We start from the raw sequence: 12,752 nt of genomic DNA on the forward strand, positions 1-12,752 counted from the left end.
TGTGTATCAGTTCTAGAAATTTCTCTTGGGGTCTTCTGGGTTTTCTAGAATATCATGTCATCTTCAAAGCATTGACTTCTTCCTTGTTGATTTGGATGCCTTTTATTGTTGTTGTTGTCTGATTACTGAGGCTAGAACTTCCAGTACTATGTTAAATATTAGTGGTGATAGTGGATGTCCCTGACTTATCCCTGACTGTAGAAGAAAAGCTTTCAGTTTTTCCCTATTAAAGATGATATTAGCTGTGGGATTTTGCTATATGACTTTTATTATATTGAGTTATGTTTCCTCTATCCCTACTTTGTTTATACTTTGTATAATGAATGGATTTTGTACTTTCTTAAATTTTTTTTAAATCTATTGAATAATATGAATCCTATCCTTTCTTTTATAATATGGTGTGTCACATCGTTTGATTTCTGAATATTTAATCTCCTTTGCAGACCAGGAATAAATCCATCTTGATCATGTTGAATGATTCTTTTAATGTACTATTGGGTTAGAGTTGCTAGTATTTTGTTGAGAATTTTTGCATCTAGTTCATCAGGGGTATTGGCCTGTAGTTTTATGTTTTGGTGGAATCTTGGGTTTTAGTATCAGGATAATGCTGGCATCATAGGATAAATTTGGAAATTTTCTTTCCATTTATATTTTTGGAATATTTTGAGAAATGTTCGTTGTAAATTTTCTTTCAGTGTTTTGTAGAATTTCCCTGGGAAGCCATCTGGCCCTGGACTTTTGTTTTTTGGGAGACTTTTTATTACTGATTCAATTTCCTTTCTGGTTATGGGTCTGTTCAAGTTTTATATTTCTTATTTTTTCTCTTTTGGCAGTTATATGTTTCTAGGAATTTTTTTTCATTTCTTCTAGATTTTCTTATTTGTTGGCATATAACTTTTCATAATATTCTCTAATGATTGAATTTCTGTGGTGTTGGTTGTTTCTTTTTTTTTTTTCCTCCATCAGTTGTGATCTTATTAATTTATGTCCTTTCTATTTTCTTGATTATATGTCTGGTTACGGGGTTATAAATTTTATTAATTTTTTCATAGTACCAGCACATGGTTTCATTCATCTGTTCTACCACTTTTGTAATTTCTGTATTATTTGTTTCTGCTCTAATCTTTATTATTCCCCTTCTTTTGCTGGTTTTAGGCTTCATTTGCTGTTCTATTGCTAGCTCCTTTAAATGCAAGGTTAGGTTGTTTATTTTTTATTTTATTTTATTTTTTTCTTCTTGAGGTAAGCCTATATTGCTGTATACTTCTCTCTTATGACTGCTTTTGCTGGATCTGAAAGGTATGGACTATCTTGTTTTCATTTTTATATTGTCCATGTATTTTTTTTTTTTATTTCTTCTTTAATTTTATGGCTGGCCCATTTATTCTTTAGTAGCACTTTGTTTAACCTCCCTGTACATGTGGCATTTTCATTTTTTTTTCATGTGGTTGAATTCAATTTTCATAGCATGGTGGTCAGAAAATATTCATGGTATGATCTCAATCTTTTTGTACCAGTTGAGGCCTAGTATGTCACTTAATATGTGACCTATTCTGGAGAATGTCCAATGCATACATGAAAAGAATGTGTATTCTGCTTCCTTGGGTTAAAATGTTCTGAATATATCTGTAAATCCATCTGGTGCAGTTTGTTTTCAAAGTCATTGTTTCATTGTTGATTTTCTGGTTAAATGATCTGTACGTTAATGTTAGTCAGGTGTTAAAGTCCCATACTATTATTGCATTATTATGAATGAGACTCTTTATGTTTGTTATTAATTGTTTTATATATTTGGGTTTCTCCAAGTTTGGAGCATAAATATTTACAATTATAAGATCTTCCCTATGGATAGCTCCCTTTATTATGACATAGTGTCCTTCTTAAACTCTTGTTATAGTCTTATTTTAATTCTAATTTATCTAAAAAAATAAAATTAGTTTGTCTGATAGACGTACTGCTACTCCAGTGTTTCTTTCTTTCTTTCTTTCTTTCTTTCTTTCTTTCTTTCTTTCTTTCTTTCTTCTTTCATGTCCACTTACATAGTACATATTTCTCTAACCCTGAGTTTCAACCTGCAGGTGTCTTTAGGTATAAAATATGTCTCTTGTAGGTAACATATGATGGGTCTTTGTGTGTGTGTGTGTGTTTAATCCATTTTGACACCACATCATGCTTTGGACCTTTTAGTAAGCTGTCATTAACACATCAAATTTTGGATTGTTAAAAATCTGTTAATCACAAATCATTAAAATATTTTTGTACTACATCATGCAATAAATATTTGTTCAAAGAATAAACTTAAGTAGTCAAAACATTTTAAATGTTAGCTGTTAATTTCCTTTTAATTGTGGTATAACTTACAAAACACTAGAATGCCCACATTTGAAGGTTACCTTTCAACCAGCTTCAATAATTTGGGCTTGTAACTTATCCCACTATCCAAAGATAATTTTCACCAGACCAGAAGTATTTTTCATGGCATTTTTGAGTAAAACAACTCAACCAAGATACAATTACCTGTTACATTTACATCTGTATCTTGTAGTTTGGCCTATTCTAGAATTTTGCTTCAATTAAAAATGAAGTCAGTATTATTTATATTTTGTGTTCTTTTCTCAAGTTACTGTTTTTAAAGATTCTGCCACAATTTTACATTTCTCAACAATTTTCTTTTTCTGTTCCTAAAATATATTACCTTCTCTGAATATCATACTCTTTGTTTACTCACTATTTTATTGATAAATATGAGGGCCATTTTCAGCCTGGAACTGTTAAGGCTAAAACCACTTTAACCTCCTTGTAATCATGTTTTTATTTCATTTGGTAGATGAGGACTAATGTTTTAGTAAAAAGTGTAACAAAACAGTTGTTCAATTTTACACTCCTGCCACCAAATTACCCAAGTACCGTTGGCCACATTGGGAGCAATTGTAGATAATGTCAACCTCATTCATTTTAGCTATCCTAGTATGGATATAAAAACTCATTTTGGTTTTAGTTTGCATTTCCCTAAAGTTTAATGATTCTGAGGACTTTTGCATTACCTTATTGTCCATATGTGTATCTTTCTTTGTGAAATTTCAATATTTACTTTTGAAAAAAAAATACAAATACTTGCAAAGCAAAAACATTTCATAGTTTGCTAGTAAATAGTACATGACATTTGTAAAATGTTTGGAATTGTTGAAATAATACTACAATTGTATATTTTGTTGTTATGTTTTTTGGCAAATTTGCTTTTATTTGATCTTCAAAGATTAACTATTTTCATAAAAATGGGTATTTATACCCATCTCTTCCACCATGTCCATTGGGCTAGGATTATAATTTTAAGTGTTTATTTGTTTTAATTATGCATCAAAACATAATATTTCAATTCCATTGGTGAAATCATATTTTGAAAATCTGATATATTTTTCTCTAGTATTTTTTTCCTAAAGAAAGAGGATAAACAATAAGTTAAGAAATTATAGTTCTGGTGCTCATTCAGTATATATTTATTATCTTTTACTGGTAAATACTTATATGCTATCAATAATATTCAGCCAATATTCTTTAAGGAAGTTGTTGGTTTTTCCAAGGGAAAATATGAACATATAGATATTAATATATCTCTACATTTACAAATTTGTATTTGTGTGTTCTCCAAATTATTAGCAAGAAAATACAATAGTTTAAAATAACACATTTAGAAGTTAAATTTGTATATTTTTACCCTTGCCATTTTACTTAATCCTGTCCTTATAATTTTTTCATGGCATTTTAGTCTGAAGTGTATTTTTTATTTCACATAAAAGTAAAAGAGAAATAATCAGAGAAGATAACATCAGGGAGCATGGAAAGATACAGTTCTTCATGTTCCTGTAGTATTTTGGAAATGGCACCTACAGACTTCAGAATAAGGACTAATCGAAGAACTTGTCTCAAACCTGAATGCCATACTTCAGCATTTGTTATTTTTAATGTTTACTTATTTTGAGAAAGATAGAACAAGAGTAGGAGGAGGAGAAAAGAGAAAGGAGTTTAGAGCTCTTTGTGGAGCTTGAACTCACGTGAGACCACGACCTGAACCAAAATCAAGAGTCAGATGCTTAACAGACCAAATCACTCAGGTGTCCCACTTTAGCATTTTTAAATTTTTTTTCATGTTTATTTTTATTTTTGAGAGACAGAGAGAGAGAGAGAGCGTGAACAAGGGAGGAGCAGAGAGAGAGGAAGACACAGAATCGGAAGCAGGCTCAAGGCTCTGAGCTGTCAGCACAGAGCCCGACACAGGGCCCCAACCCACAAACCACGAGATCATTACCCAAGACGAAGTTGGATGCTTAACCAAATGAGCAACCCAGGCACCCCAACTGCTTTAGCATTTTTAATGCAATTAAAAGGTTTGTATTTTAAGCCTTGTTTTCCCTTCTCAACATAACCGTACTTTGATACCATGGTGATTTTATTAAATATTTTCATTTATATAGTTATTTTATGATACATAAAGTGAATTAGTTAAATTTTTATTTATATACATGATACATAAAGTGAATTAGTTAAATTTATTTATATAGAGTAAAATGGTATAACATGATAAAATAACTATAAATAGCAACAATAAAAAAACATAAAATGTCATTGCTTCATTAATTACTTTGTGCATTTCACTTAACATTTCACTTTCATGTTATCATTTTAATGATTACCATAATGTGATGAGATACATTCAGTGTTCTCATTTTTGAAAAAGGGAGTCAATGGGGCGCCTGGGTGGCTCAGTCAGTTAAGCAACCGACTTTGGCTCAGGTCATGATCTCACGGTCCATGAGTTCGAGCCCTGCATCAGGCTATGTGCTGACAGCTCAGAGCCTGGAGCCTGTTTCGGATTCTGTGTCTCCCTCTCTCTGCCCCTCCCCCATTCATGCTCTGTCTCTCTCTTCTCAAAAATAAAAATAAAATAAAATAAAACGTTAAAAAATCCTTCAGCTTAAAAAAAAAAAAGGAGTCAAGCATATTGGTGTAAAATTCATTGTTCAGCTTCACACAGATATGAATTCAGTTATCTGATATTCAACAGGTTGCAGTTAGGAAAGGGTAGTTGTGAAAGTAGGGTGAACATCCCCTAGTACACACACAACACAGAAACCCATGTGACTTAACTAACCTTTCCCTTCCTAAAGAGAGAGATGTTACCAAAGGAAGCCCCTGTGTTGGGTTAAATAGGTAAAAATTTGTGGGGAATGGTGTATACTAGAATGTGAGTTCTGACACCAGAACTTCAGGACTTGGACACTTGGTTAAGCCAGAAAACTTGGGCATGTTGTCTACCCTCTGTGGGAACCATACAGATCTTCAATGATAAATAAGAAGGGTAAGATGCTAAAAAAGGCTAGATACTTAAAATAGTGTCTGTCATTAAAAAATTATCATTAATGTATAACTGTCATAATAACTATGTATAAGGCAGAGGCATCTGGGTGGTTCAGTTGGTTAAGCATCCAACACTTGATTTTGGCTCAGGTCATGATCTCATGGGTCATGAGATTGAGCCCCAGGTCTGTGCATCAACATAGGGCCCAGTTCTTATTCTCTCTCTCCCTCCCTCTCTTCCCCTCTCTCCCTGCTGTGCACTCTGTCTCTACCAAAATAAATAAATGACAAAAATTTAATAACTATGTACAAGACAAGTAAGTGTTTTTGTTAGGTTTACTTTCATATTTAATTTATTTCATGATCATTTAGTTGACTTATGAAACTATCGAAAATAAGCATAATTACTTAGCTAAAACAAATCCATATTTTAATGTACTTCTCTTAGTAGGCTGTCTGTTTGATAAGTAGATTCATTCATGGACTCCACAAACACCTAAGAGACTCTTAATGTTGCAGCAAGTAAGGTTGGCCTTGTGGCCTTTCCTGGAACTTTTATCTAATGTAAGAGGCCATACACCGCTCTTTTAATAGACAGTGGGCTCTCAGGCACTGAACAATAGGAAGAAAATATGCTAAGAGGGAGGGTAAAATGAGGAAGGCTTAATAACGGTAGTATTTTTTTCCTTTAACAAATGCTTCATCTCACTTTTAATCAATCTGAAACAGACCATCTCCCTTCTCCCTGTGACACCAGTATTCTGCTGCTGTTCCTTGAGGAATGCTTGTCTGTCCAGTGCTTCCTTCCCACTGAACAAAAATTATTTCCTCATGTTCCCATCACCTCCCTCCCCAGTTGTCTCCTGTAGACACAGCAATTCATGTCACCTATCAAAGGGTGGCTATCTTCTCCTTCAGAAGCTACATGACATAGGACTTCAAGGTCGTAGATGACCTCCCTGATTTCCATTGTTCCTCCCAAACTATTTATTCCACTTGTCCTTGCAAACTCTCAGTTGTTTTCAAGAAAATCCTGGATTGGGGCATAACTTCCTGCCTTTCAGTAAGTTTGGAAGAAGTGACATTAAAGCAGAAACCTGAATGTTATGAGCAATGGTTAGGCACTAATGAGGAGGGACTTGTTGGAAGCATCTGGGGACCGAGTAACCTCAGTGTATTGGATGTGAAAGAACTCATCAACAATGCTCTTTCCTGGGTGCAGTGACATTGGTGACATTTAATAAAGAGAGAAGAGGGACCTGGGGAAATATTAGGGACTAGTTCAAGAAAGGATGAATAGGTCACCTTCAGGGTGCAATGAGCAAACATAAACTCAGACAGTGAAGCTATAGATCAAATGGGATGCACTGAATTAGCTCTCCAATTCTAAGCAAGAAAGAGAAACAAGGAATAATGGTCTAAAGAGAACAATGAAGTCTCCACAGAAGGATATTTTTACATGAAACCTTAGAGATTGGAAGACTTCAAAGATTTTAGAAATGGTGGGAAAGACTGTTTATGGGGAAGAAAGAATATGGATGTGGCAGAGATGCAAGAAAGACATTGTCATGTAAATATAAATACTTTAGTTTCTATGGAAATGGGGACCAGAGGTAGGGAGATTTTATGTTTTTGCTTGTTGGTTTGATTGGTTGATTGGTTGGTTATTTTTTTTAATATAAATGGAATGGAATGTTCATGGATTGTTACCTAGCAGATTATCTGCATGATCAACACGGTGTTCTAGAAAGAATAACATAAACTACACAAAAAGTATATTTGTAGGAGGATAAATTGGAGTTAAATTGATTAACTTTAATCAGTTGCACACCAGCGTGTGGTAGGATGGAGACTAACTGCTGTGTAGAGAATAATCCAAGCAGAACTAAATGTTTTAGTTGTGTGTGTGTGTGTGTGTGTGTGTGTGTGTGTTTTAGATTTTATACAAACAATAAGAATTACATTAAAATAGATTTTAGCAGACAGCTTAATGAAAATAGTTTCAGAGGCATTTTTTATAATACAATTTGACTAATTTGGTATACATATTATATAAATGTCTGCTTTTCAATTTGATGACTTGATAGGAGAAACTGGAATTATTTGCACATGTGCACATGCTTGTGAGTGTGTGAGAGAGAGAGAGAGGGAGAGAGATACAGAGATAGAGAGACAGAGAGACAGAGAGGAAGAGAGAGAGAATATTGAATTGTATATAAAGAACTTTGATGCCATGTAAAGAAAAAGATACTTTATTTTGGATAAGAGTTGCACAGATTTAGAAGTGTTTACCACATATGTAGCATGGGTTTTCTTCACTTTTTAACTTAGTGTTATGAAACTCACATTGGAGCGTATATTTTGGGATTCAAGAATAGATTTTATTCAACATTCTGGCATAGAAAATATCATTTTATCCATCATTCTAGCATTATGGGAATATATTACAAATGCCTGATTGACTGTGTAAGGTAAAATTCATAAAAGATGGCTGTAGAAATTTCAGGTGCCTCTTGGAACTGGAAACAAAGTAGTAGAAGTAAAATGATGAAGTAGTTAAGAAATTTATTATGAAGTGCTTTCAATATCTGAAGACAAAATATGGGAATTATTTTGGAGGCAACACAAAGTCTCTAAAAATGTAAATATAATCAGTGCATTGTTGAAAACTTTTGATATCAGAGGCCATAGTTAGTAATTCCTTTAACAAGCGTTCACTGAGAACCTACAATAGGCCAGGGACTGCTAAGTAATGGGGACTCTGTAGTAAACAGACATTACCTATACTTCTTAACACTAGGATGCCATTTCAATTTTTGAATGAGGATGAGTATAACAAAGTAAAACATTAAGGTTAAAGGAAAATCACAAGAGCAAAATTATTCCTTGCAGTAGGAAAAAGTCAACAACTTCAGATAACGATATATTAAATTTGAATTGTCAGTAATATTCATAGATTTAGAGATTTATTTATGATCAGACAATTCATAGGAGGAATTGCTGACCTCAATTCTGAATCTATATCTATACAAAATTTTACTGAGCTGCAGATCAAACCAGTCAAAACAGCAAGAACTATTTAAACGTGTATGTCTGTAAACCTCATTTAAATGATAATCTGTTAAAATGCTTAAGGTTATAGCTGAACGGTGTTAATATTCTGGGGCATTTCAAGTAGTTTTGATAGGTTTATTTCATAATGAAGAATCTCAATATTCACTAAATTAAAATATAGAAAAATACAAATTTTTTACATATTATCAAGGACATATTTCTACATTCCCTTTTCAAAAGTGAAAAGCAAAGCTCATTTTATTCAAAGTTGCAACTAATTATTAAATATGGCAAATATTTTTATATTTGCATTTATTTTTAATGATCTTACCACTAACTGATGATTAGAAGCATGGATTAGTGTTTTTTTATGAATTGTACCCACTATATATGTAAGTATTTGTTTATGTAAGTACGTATGTGTGTATTTATTTATATTGAGGGATAGATCATCCATACTGAGTTTCTATGCATAAAAAAAAATGAACAGTAAATAGACCCTATCCATATATAAATAATATCATTAAGTTCCTGCAATTACCTATATAAAAATTAATAAAATATAATTCAATTTTTATAAGTTGATAAAACTGGCCAAAGTAAAATATATTTTTTAATTGACTGAATAAAGTTTTTATTTTTTTACATTTAAATAGAGGTAACATTTCAAATTATAAATATATATTAAGTTAGCTTTTAAGAGCACTTTTTACATATTTTGGAAAGATTTAGAAACAGCTTTTCCCAAATAAAAAAAAATGAGAGAGAAAATTGAGTTCGATGGATCATTCATTTATTTATGTACTTAGCAAATATTATTGAGCAACTTACTATGGACCAGGCATTGCTCTAGCCATTCAGTTTCTACAAGGGATATAACAAGATTTCCAATTGGGAAAGTTAAATTCTGGTGGGTTATAATGACAATAAACTAATTACAGTTCATAAATTTATCATTTAAATACTAAAACATGAAAAGCCATTTGCAAGAAAAATTAAAAGAATGCACAACAAGAAAGATTAAGGAAGTTACAGTGTAAGTGAGGATATTGAGACTTTAAGTATATTATTAAAGAGTAGGCTTCTTGGGAAAAAGTGACATTTGAGAAAAGACTGAACTTCATTAAAAATAGGGAATTAAGATTCTGAGACTAAATGGACTTAAGAGCTCACTCAATATACCCAATATCATCACTTGATTTAAATAGATTTCCATATTAAAAACAAGACCACTTCAAAATCTGGTTGAGAATCCATTGATTTCAATTGCAAAATATGCATTACTAACTCTCATTTTACTATGCTTCTAATGAAAATGTGTCTGAAATTTACTACATTTTAGCTCTATTTTTTTCTATTTTAAGAAAAAAAGGGGGGGAATTCATGATGGGACATGAAACTCTTTTTTTCCAGTGATTTTATTCTTTGGGGACTTTTCATCGAGTCTAGTTTTCTTCTCTTTTATATTCATCATTTTTATTATGACTGTAAGAGAAAACACAATCATGATCCTCCCTATCCTCGGGGACTCAAGACTCCATACTCCCATCTATTTCCACTCAGCCATCGGTTTTTTTATGGACATCTTACATATTTCCAACATTGTTCCCAAAATGGTCACTGAATTCCTGTCAGGTAGCAGAACTATTTAATTTGTAGGTTGTGGCTTCTGGATATTTCTATCTCTCAGCCTCCTTTGTGGTAACTGCCTTCTCCTGCCAGCAATGTATTATGATTGCTGTGTAGCCATCTGCCATCCACTGCACTATCCCATTCTTATGAATGACTATGTCTGCATTGTCATGGCTGGAGGGTACAGGATTGTTGGGACTGTCAACTCCATAGTCCACACAGCTTATGCATTCTTCTTTCCCTTCTGTAGTTCACAAACCATTTTCTGTGAAGTCACAGACATGTTGAAGTTGTCTGGTGTGGGCACAACACCCTTTGAATTAGAAGTTTATATGTAAGTGGCATAACTTGTCTGCCTATCTCTTTCTCCCTCATCTTTGCCTCTTACATCCAAATTTTCCTTACTGTCTTTCAAATGAAATCAGAAGCACAAAAAAAAAAGTCACTTTCTACCTGTTCCTTCCACATGATTGTGATCACAATGTACTATGGGCCATTTATTTTCACATATATGAGACATAAATCATAACACATTATAGACCAGAATAAGTTTTTGGCTATATTCTATACCAGTCTCACACTCACACTCAACCCTATCATCTACAGCTTTAGGAACAACGATCCTCTGGAGGCAATGAAAACTGTGTTCCAAACTAACTGTCCACATAAAAATTATATGAAATATGCTTGAAGTGTGTGCTTTTTTTTTCTAGTTTGCATACCCAATACTTAAAGGATAGCCATTATTAATATTTCTGGAAAGAGATTTAAAGTTTATATCTCTTCAAGCATGAAAAGAAGTGGATATATCCAAAATCTTGGTGATAATAAATAAAATTTTCAGAGGTATTTGTTTCATAACTCATACATGTAAATATGTATTCCCTCCCCCTAAAATATAAAAAATATATTTTAGTACAATCATACTATATGGGATGTGTATCTGTATCTCCATATAATTTATGGTTTTTTTTATAAACCAGTAAAATAACAATTCAAATGTTATTCTGTCATCAAAAATTTATAAAAGTTCATAGGTCAAATGGGTGCAGGTGGTGAAAAGGCATAAACTTCTAGTTATAAGATATAGGAGATGGGTGGGTTTTTTATGGTTTCTATTTAGTGTCATGTGAATAATGTGACGCGCCTCCCTCTTCCAGAAAATAATAAAACAAAACAACCAATTTATTTTATATAGTACCTATATAGTTTACTATGCAAATTTTGGTATTTAACACATTTTGGGTTAATTTGTGAATTTGGTGTAAGTGTAGAATCTATTTTTTTTAATTGGCTCTACGATTGCTCTGGTTATGCATGTAGATAACACATTGTTACTACTAATTTTTGTAACACTCCTTTCTTTTATACCAAATTTATTTATGTTATTTCCATGGCTTACCTTTCTGATTCTCTGTTCCACTAGTTTATTTCTTACATGAGGACTATACTTTTTCATTCAGAGCAGTTTTATAGTGTATTTTGGTAACTAACAGTAAGTACATAAAGATGGTTTTCCTCTTATACTACTTGTAATAATTTTCAGACAATATGAGGACAAAGTATGATGCTCTTCAACAACATGGATATGAAACCTGCAAAATCTAGAGTACAAATGACCCAGTTTCTTCAAAAAATAGTAACGATAACTTTAAAAATGAGTAAGATAAGATAGCCTAAAAGAGACTTAAAAACGTATTTAATAGAACACTTATGAATTCTGATTTTTACATATATGTGTACAATAATCATTGAAATTTTAATATTGAATATTGTAAGATTAAAGAATAGTAATTGTTTTAGACTTTATCATTGTGTAATAATTAGTTGTAAAGCATCCCATATTGTCAAAGATGTGTTCTGAAGGATTTATAGATGCAAAGATGTGATGTGAGACTTATTTTAAAATGTGCAGTGGGTAATAAATCGTGGGAGTATACCGAGCAATATTTTCCTTAGTAGATAATTGTTGAGAATGTGTTGTTGATACATGAAGATTCATTGTGATATCCCTGCACTTCATGTTCCAATTAACACCCCAAAAGGAATCCTAAAAATTGGGATGTGAATCAGAATTCTACAATTTTCATAGAATAAACGGTGACGAATTAAATTGTATATTCTATCCTATACTCTATATTCTACCTTGCCATCTGAAACATAATACATTTACTTTTTTACTCCTACATAAAGTTCAGGGGAATTTTTTCCTTAAATATTGCAAATTTCTTGTTGAATACATATTTAAGAAATACATTCATTTTGTTACAATTGTAATTTTATAAAAATTAGGGGCATTCATTTTTAGATATTAATACAAAATTAATACAGTGTATATTAATTATACTTTCTGAGCATTCATATGGTTTTCTGGTGAATTGAAACATATTCCAGGTTATATGGTCCAATATTATATGCAAACATTGATTTTTGCTTGTTTTCTAAAAGTTAATGTCATTTTTGGTTTCAGGAATATTAACCATAATATACATGGCAACTTTCCAGTAAGATGTTGAACAAAATACATGTTACCTGGTGTTTAATATCCTGGTCATATTCATGGGATGTGTTGATAGTGTTTTATTTTTCATTCATCATATCTATGGAATTTATTATACTACACACATTTTTTCCTGCACTACAAAAATGTTTTGTATGTGCATGTTTTGTATTTAGGGTTTTTCAAGAATTTATGTTCTATTGTTTACTAA

The 12,752-nt window shown here is 32.1% G+C and overlaps 1 pseudogene; it reads left to right on the forward strand.

Moving 5' to 3' along the window:
* Positions 1-9,792: 9,792 nt before the first annotated feature.
* LOC109257158 (olfactory receptor 2AJ1-like) lies at positions 9,793-10,732 on the forward strand (annotated as a pseudogene).
* The last annotated feature ends 2,020 nt before the right edge of the window (positions 10,733-12,752 follow it).

This window comes from Panthera pardus, unplaced genomic scaffold (genome assembly GCF_024362965.1).
Source record: "Panthera pardus isolate Hobbes unplaced genomic scaffold, ASM2436296v1 HiC_scaffold_1, whole genome shotgun sequence".
NCBI lineage: Eukaryota > Metazoa > Chordata > Mammalia > Carnivora > Felidae > Panthera > Panthera pardus.